This window comes from Symsagittifera roscoffensis, chromosome 10 (assembly GCF_963678635.1).
Source record: "Symsagittifera roscoffensis chromosome 10, txSymRosc1.1, whole genome shotgun sequence".
Classification (NCBI taxonomy): Eukaryota; Metazoa; Xenacoelomorpha; order Acoela; family Convolutidae; genus Symsagittifera; species Symsagittifera roscoffensis.
In genome coordinates this window covers 5,925,619-5,934,345 of record NC_087071.1, presented here as the reverse complement: position 1 = coordinate 5,934,345, position 8,727 = coordinate 5,925,619, and the positions used below count along the sequence as shown (strand labels likewise).

The 8,727-nt window shown below is 36.4% G+C and overlaps 1 non-coding gene across 1 annotated transcript; it reads left to right on the top strand.

Moving 5' to 3' along the window:
* The first annotated feature begins 7,857 nt into the window (after window positions 1-7,857).
* Window positions 7,858-7,930, top strand: Trnar-ucg (transfer RNA arginine (anticodon UCG)). Its single transcript has one exon. It is a non-coding gene; the product is annotated as a tRNA-Arg (tRNA).
* Window positions 7,931-8,727: the final 797 nt, after the last annotated feature.

Sequence of the window (8,727 nt, the reverse complement as noted above, 5' to 3'; positions counted from 1 at the left end):
TACTGCAATTTACAGATATGCTATTGTAAAAGCAATTTGAGAGCGCCTAAGGTTTTTACAAATTGATTAGAAACGTATCATCATTAATCCTACCAGTTGAATATTTAAAGAGTGGAAAAATGACGTAGAATTCACGTGGCAGAAAATCTGCTTAAAATTAGATACGATTATTTTCAGGCTGCAAAACATGATTAACTGTATCATAAATTGCCATACATTTTTTGTAGAGTTTCATAGAACTGTATTTAGTTCGGAAGTTAACGGCTTCAACCACGTTTTTATAGAATGCTACATTAAAGACATCAAACCAATAGTTAGAAACTATGTCTGCAACCTTCCCTATTTTTTTTCGTTTTTTTTTCAGTTTCGTCGAATTTTTTGGGCGAATAATTTAAATGAATTCACAACTTTAGTTAAAATTGCTAATGAAACACGTTTTAAATTTATGTAGAATTAAATGATAACAAACTTTTCCAATCAAAGACATCTGAAAAAAGATCTGTAGCTCGAATGGTGACCTCCCATGCAGATGTATATTTACTAGAGGGCCAGTTTCTGAATTAGTTTCTGAAAAGACAGTTTGCTATGCTGTTTTTGCCAGAAAGCAACTTATTATAATATTATGATTTAAAATGTCAATCATGTTTTTTGTATGTTTTTCAGGAGATGATCGTAAAATGACTCGGCTGATTAATGTTTGAAAAGCTACACTTCCACTTGTAGTTAATCGTATACGTAGTAAAAAAACATAAAAAGATGCTGAAAAATGTTTTGCTGACAAAATCTCCGATAGGAACAAGTTTCAACTCTAAAGGCTTAACATTATCACAACCATTAGTGACTCATAGAGCACGTTCAATTCATTCAGGCGATTTTTTCGTTGTTCTTATACTTTTTCATTATACTTGATGATCAAGTTGATGAAATTAAAAATAAAATTTTTTCTATAGAAATTGAACCAAAAAAGAACAATATTTGTTTGCAATTAGCAGGTCGCGGCTTTTAAATTTGTGATAAAAAAACGTAATTAATAATTTTAGTTCTGTGAAATGCAAAAAAAAACTAAAAACATTTATTCCTCGAAAAACATTATTCTCCTAAAAATAAAAGAAAATCACTAAAAAAAAACAATTTTTCCTTAATAGAATTTGGCAAACAAATTACAGGTCTTTCGTCGGCTTTATAGATATGAAGCGAGAAGTTTTTTTATTTTTTATTAAAGCAGATGTCCGAATAATGGTGGGCCGAATGTTTTAAAACAGAGAATTCAACCCCATCTAAAACCATTTCCAATTGCAAAGCCCACCTGTGGAATTTTTTCTAGCTGGAATTAGACTTGATTTAGCTATATTCTGATTACAAATAAGATGAGAAATAAAGACTTTTTTTGAATAATTTTTTCATGAGGAAATTCTGGCCAAAAATTTAGAATAAATATAAAGTCAAAAATAGATAATTTTAAATCAATTAATTTAGACAATTACTGTTCTCGAAATAAGAAAAAACAATGGTTTACAAAATTAAGCACAAAATTAGGATTTTCCTCTCTAAAGTACCTTTTTTCAATGTGCAATTTGGACAATATTTATTAAAAGTTTCAGCTAAGTTCTTACATAGAGCAAGAGCAAATGATCAAAGTTACCCTCAATGAAACAATCAAAATCTGGTTTCAGAGACTTACCAATGTAATGCGAACTGGAAAATTCCAACTTCTCTATTTGCTCTAAGTTTTCTTCTTTGCGTGAAAAAATAAGAAACGTCCAAATTTTAGAAAGTTTTCACACTGATCGTTTTAATTTTCCCGCTGAGATTGTTTCACTTCGCATGAACAGTTTAATTTGTTCACTCCTTTTATTCACGGAAGAATTCACCCCAAATTGCAAAATTTAGAGCAAATTAGGAAAATGGTGTTTTCAGACCCGGATTACAAGGGTGCGTGTTTGAAACCAAAAGTTGATATTTTCATGGTGGATCTGATTATTTGCCCTTGGTCTATGTAAAAATTTCAATGAACTTCGATGGGAAGATCGTCCAAAATGGATATTGTGTAGAGGCAATTTATGAAAAAAAAAATCCTCAATTTGCGCTTAATTTATGAAGCTTATGAATTATTGAATCAGGAAATTAACAAAATAAAGCTGCTCAGAAAAACTGTTCACGCGGTTTTTTGCTTGCAAGAAATGTTGCAAAAATTTTTCACACTTTGACATGTTTTAATGTAATTCATAATATGAAAAATCAGGTTAAGCAAAGTTCATTTTTTGAATTTCAGAAAAAATCAAGAGAGGAATTGAAAAAGAGCCAATAAATTAAGTATTGGAAATACATAAAATATGCAATGTGACTCTTGCGGTTGAATGACAAATTTTTACCAAACTGTACGTTTTTTAACTCTCTAATTGTTTTTTACGCTATTGAGTTACATTGGATTGACTACCCGTTTTGAAAAAAGTTTAAAAAATCGATTATATGTGATTTTCGTGATGTAAACTGTTGTCAATATAATCGAATTCTATGTTACTTTCAGACAAAAATTGGGCAAAGAGTAGATTTAAAATCATTTTGCCCGCAAAAACATACAAAATGGATTTTCTAATAAGTAGAATATAGCAATAAAGTTCTATTTTTTCCCACTTTATTCTTGTTTTGCGTCGTGCAAAACTTTGCAAAAAATTTTGCATTTATCAAATGAGTAATGTGTAAAACTTGTTAACAAGTGTGTGGCCTGCTTCTGTCTTAACCTAAGTGTTCTCAAAATGCAAAAAGATTCCGTCAACTTAACAACACATCCACCAACATCTGAACCCCCACCACCTGATCACCAGAACTTTTCAAATCATCCCCATCCAACCTGAACAAAAATCCCCTCCCACACCTGAAAAATGCCTCCAACCCCACCTGAACCCCTTTCTCGGACCTGAACAAGCCCCTCTGAAACTGGCATCTCAAATATCGATTGTAAATTATTTTCCTTGTCTTGATCTATAAAAGTGAAAAATACTTTATTATACAAAGTGTTTTACAGATTTAATAAATAATAGCAGTATAATCCATTTTCAATTGATTATAATCGGTTGTTTTTACTCCTGTAGACACAGACAATAAAACAAAATTAACCGACTCCGTGGAAGTCCAGTACGGGTAATTTGCGTGTCGTCTCTTTTTATTGCAACCCGGCAATTTTGACCCTTTGCATCGCTTCCATACAACGCCCTTACAAATTGAACGACCAAATTAAGTTATCTTCCTTTAAAGACTTCAAAAAAAGTGTCACTGTTTGAAGGGGCTATATTTTTTTAAATGTTTTTATGAGATGAATAATTTGATAATGAAATAAATCATTAAGTCTCCTCTCGCTCTGGGTGAAGGTGCTCACTTTACGCTTAGACCGTCTCGACCAACAATCGGTATATTTAGACTATTCTCGGTCACAACAAGTGTGTTCAACCCCGTGCTCCACCCAAATAAAATGTGTTTCGAGCGTGCTCGACCAAAAAAAGTGCTCTACTGTGCTCGAGCCGAGCAAGATATGTTTCAACTATGCTCGGCCGGGAAAAAAGGTGCTAGACCCAAGCAAAAAAAATCGGCGATACTAAACCAAACAAAGTGTGCTTCACCCCCAAAAAAGTGTGATTGACCGTGCTCGACCCAAGCATACTTTTTTCTAACGTCTCGACCTAAATTAATGTGCTCGACTGTGCTCGATCCAAGCAAGATAATTTTTGAATGTCTCGACCACAAATCTAGTACTCAACCATTTTCAAGTGCTCGAGCAATTTTGAGGTGATTAAGCGGGTTGTGCTCGAGTCAATGTTCATTTTAAGCGGTCGAGCGACCCGGGTTGATGTGCTTAACTTATGTTTTTATAAACTCGACCAAATATGTTTATATTTCGACCGACTCGACCGAAAGAAAAATGTGTTCAACTGTTTTCGATGGTATCCAACTATGTTTCGACCGACTCGGCCAAACGAAAAAGTGTTCGACTGTGTTCGACGAAAACCAGCTATTCTTCGACCGACTCGACTCAAAGTGGCTCTGCTTCGACCCACTCGACCGAAAGAAAAATTTGTTCAACTGTTTTCGATGGAAGCCAACTATGTTTCGACCGACTCGGCCAAACCAAAAAGTGTTCGACTGTGTTCGACGAAAACCAGCTTTTCTTTGACCGACTCGACTCAAAGTGGCTATGTTTCGACCCCCTCGACAGATCTAAATTGTGTTCGACAGTGGCGACGCAAAAAAGCTATACTTCAACTGGCTCGACTTAAGTAAAATGTGTTTGACTCAAAAAGGCTATGTGTCGACTGACTCGACCAAACGAGAAAGTGTTCGACTGTGTTCGACAAAAGCCAGCTAGGTTTCGACCGACTCGACGCAAAGTGGCTATGTTTTGACCGAGTCGACTCATCGAAAATGTCCTCGACAGGGCTCGACACAAGTCAGCTTCGTTTCAACTGACTTGACTTTAGTAAAATATGTTTGACGGAAGCCAAATATGTTTCGAACATTTCGACCAAATTGGCGCTGTTTCGATCGTCTCAACGGTTCCTGATACAAAATAAAAAAACTAACCTGTGAAAATTTTTCGTTAGATGTTTCGAAGAGAACTGAAAAAAGGGGTTACCCAGATCCAGTTATCTTGAATATCTGGCCAATAACTTGAAGATTCTTGAAGATTTATCAAAGATACCAATATAACTTCAAAATTGTTTAGGCTTTTTCAGAGATACCTGAGCAGGGGCGGATTTAGGGGGGGGGGGGGGGCGGACGCCTCCCCCTCAGGGATTCGACCCCCTGCCGACCCAAAGGGTCCCCCCTTTGATACTTTTTAAGAAATCCATTTTTGGCCGACCGACCCTTAAAATTTTCTAAAGGCGCCTTCGGCGCCAATATATACTAATTTTGAGGGGGGAGCGCGCGCCGAAAAAACGCAATTTTTCGGTCAAAATTTTCCAAAAAGGGCCTAAAAACGCCTTTTTTGACCTGTTTTTTCAAAATTTTGCCTGCGGCGCAAAAAATTTGGCCAAAATAGGGACAAAACCGTGCTTTGGGAGAGCTCGAAAAATCAATTTGGTCGACCTAAAAAAAAAAAAGGTCGTCAAAATTTTCGAAAATTTTTTGAAAATCCGCCCCCCCTCGAGAAAATTCTAGATCTGCCCCTGTACCTGAGAAACCAAACTTCATGAACATATCCTCAGAAAAGTGTATGATGGCTCCGGCAGCTCAATCGAGAAATTGGACTTTTTTGGTGCAGTCAAAAAAAAATTATGCAATATTGAAAAGATTTAAGATTTGGTAGGAAAAAGCTATGTTTTTTTTCTTCAACATTTTGTAGAAAATAGATGAGCTTAAGCTTTGTGTTAAACTTTTTTCGATTTATTGTTCGACTATGTTTCGACTTGGTGTTTGAATTTATTTCGACTACAACTTCGACTACGTTCCGAAAAAAAAATTCGGCAAAAGTGTGTTTTCGACTGTTGATTTTGGGTCGAACAACATCCATGTAATCGACCGAGTTAGGTCGAAACACAAGTCGAACATCTCAACGCCGGAATGACTGTTTGAATATTTGAGTCGATTTTGGTCGGTTGTCAGATTTTCGAGTCGAATCATGTCCGCTTCCGGCTTGACACTTTTTGATTTCTTAGGTCTGTATCTCTGTTTGTACATATATATTTGGTAATTTTGATGCATGCATCTGCTTTTAGTTTTGCTCTATAAAAATCCGAAAAAAAATCAATTCTCGTTCTGCTCAATTCAAACGTGCTCGTGGTATGTTTCTACCGTGCTCGAGGTATGTTTAAACCGTGTTCGTGGTATGTTTTGAATTTGCGAGGGACACTAAGCCCTGTCTCGGCCTATTCTTCTTCGGTCGTGCTTGACTTTGAAAGTCGAAATAAAAAGCGAGCCACTCTACCCGGGAAGCCCAATGTATTTCTAGCCCTCCCCATGCGCTCCCTATCCTAGTTTATAGGTGGTTAGGTGGTGAGGGGATTACCAAAATTTCATTGTTCGCCGAATGTGAAAGTTCAACTCAAAATGAAAAAGTAATTTTAACAAAAAAGCTTACCTGTTTTCATGTTTGATCGAATGAAGTTGTGCCCTAAGAAAGCTTTCAAAATTGTTTACGCTTTTTTTTGCTAAATTTTGTGAGCGTGAAGAATAACTCTTTCTGGTTTTTGTTTTGTTTCGAGCGCGTGCGTTTTTATGAAACGAAAAGAAAACGTTTCTCCAGATTTTAGATTTTTTCATGACTAACGTCTGACAAGGCTTGTTTTTTAGCAAAAAAAAAACGGGGACTAAACAACAAAAAAAAGATAAAAGTCTCAGAGTTTTTTTATAATTTTTTTCAAGCAACCTCTTCAGTGAATGCAAATAAGACGAAAAAATTTTCCCTTATGTTTCCCTACCATTCTAGCTTGTACTACCAAAATGATGTACCAATTTATAGTGATTCAGAATTAAAATAATTTGTAGCTGGGCTGTCTTACAAGTTGGGGGAAGAGGCGTGGGTTAAAAGGGAGGGGTGGAGAAATATCCAAGTGAACAAAATATATTTCGCTCTTATTAATCTTTCCGCAACTAAACTCAAATTCCTCAATTTTAACCTCGTCCTGATTAAATTAATTTCAGTCAGGATGTTGGCAGGCTTCCCCAGCCAACTAAACCAAACAGCTGTATAAAATTTTTTTTGAAAAATTCTATCTTCTTGGAAACTTTGACAATCTGCAAACATTTCGAGTTTATTGGCAGATCGCAAAGTTATTGGCTACCCCAGTTGATCAAAGTAGATTATCGAGCAAGATCTTGCAAAATCTTGCAAGAACTTTTAGAAGATTATGTATTACTTTAGAAGATCTTGCAAGATCCTGAGAGACAACCATAATGCAAGATAACCAAAGTTAAGACAATGAAGACAACCAAAGTTTCTCAAGATTTTTGGGCGGGGTGGTATCCTAATATATTGATTGACTAAACGAGTGTAAGTAATCTCTAGGAAAACTTTCAAAAAATTATTGGTAGGACTCGAAACATAAACTACTTAGAAATTGTCCGTAATTTACTAAGAAAGCAAAACATTAAAATCAACAAACGTGAAATAACATTAAGGTTTGTGCTCGAAATTGCAAAAAACAGCTACAAAAAAAACTTAGATTTCGAGGGATAAGAAAAGAAGTCACATTAAAAACGAATAGTTTGACCACTGCTGGTATTAATCCTCACACTATTCGCAATATTTTAGCGTTCTGTTTTACCCGGGTCGAGATCCCTCTCAAAAACCGCTCAAGATTTGAGCGGTTTGAGCGGTTTTCCAGCAAGATTTGAGCGGTTTGAGCGGTTTGGGCGGTTTAAGCGGTTTTTTTGGAAAAACCGCTCAAACCGCTCAAATCTTGCTTAGAAAACCGCTCAAAAACCGCTCATTTCTTGCAGTGATTTTTGAACGGTTTTTCAAGCAAGATTTGAGCGGTTTTTGAGCGGTCTTCCTTGGTTTTGAAAGGGGGGGGGGGAGGAAACTGGAAAAGAGCCCAACCTTTTAATGTTTGGATCAATGAGTTGACAAAAAACCAATTTCTACCTCCCACGCCCCCCCCCCCATACCAGCATCATCGAAGTCGGCTCTTTTTCCTTCCCCACACCTACAAATTTTTACATGTAAATTTCTTCACTACATTGTTGAATACATTGACTACTCGTTAAACCACTCGTTACACTAATATATTGAAGGTCGTGTGAGGTGGGGGGGGGGGGAAGGAAAAAGAGCTTCGAAGTCTTTTAGAGATGCCAATAATGACGTCAAATGTTTTGCGCTTCAGAATGTTAGTCTATATTTCAGATGTTAGTCTATAGTTTCAGGGCAGCATGGCCTAACGGATAAGGCGTCTGACTTCGAATCAGAAGATTGGGGGTTCGAATCCCTCTGTGGTCGACTTTTTATTATTAAATCTTGCGCGGTTTTTGAGCGGTTTGTTTAGATAAACCGCTCAAAACCGTTCAAATCTTGCGCGGTTTTTGAGCGTTTTTTTTTAGACAAACCGTTCAAAAACCGCTCAAACCGCTCATTTTGAAGCAAGATTTTGAGCGTAATTGTCTAAAAAAACCGCTCAAACCGCTCAAATCTTGCTTCAAATTAGGTGAAAAATCTCGACTCGGGTAACTGCACCGCTTCCAATTGGTGATTTAAAGCACATGCTAAAAAACTTTCAATAGCTGCACATTTAGTTTCGACTTCGGTTAGAAAACAGTGGCATGATAAAATAACACAAGCATTGCCGAGCAATTGCAAATAATTGCACACTTGAAGACGCGACACGTAGCTAATCTTTTTGCTATTTCTTCATGATAGTTATCTTGCAAAATGCCAGCAAGACTCTTGCAGGACAAGCATCCGCTATCAACTATGGTACTTCCCGCACCTGTTAAAAAATTAGGATAAAACCGTCGATTGGTTAAATCGGTTAAACTTAAACTAAGACTAGATTAAGACTGGTTGGTTTTAAGATCCCTACAATTTAGTTGTAGGCTTTTATCTAAGACTAGATTAAAACACTAGGGGTAACTAGACTAAGCTAAGAGTTAAGTAAAAAGGTTGAATTAAGAATTAGTTGCACAGAATTGGTTACGTATCAATAAAGATTGATGATCGGTCTCCAGATCTACCAAAAGCCGTTGCGCTTTTGGCAGGCATTTAAATTAGCATGGTCATAACTGAGTATAACTAAAAGG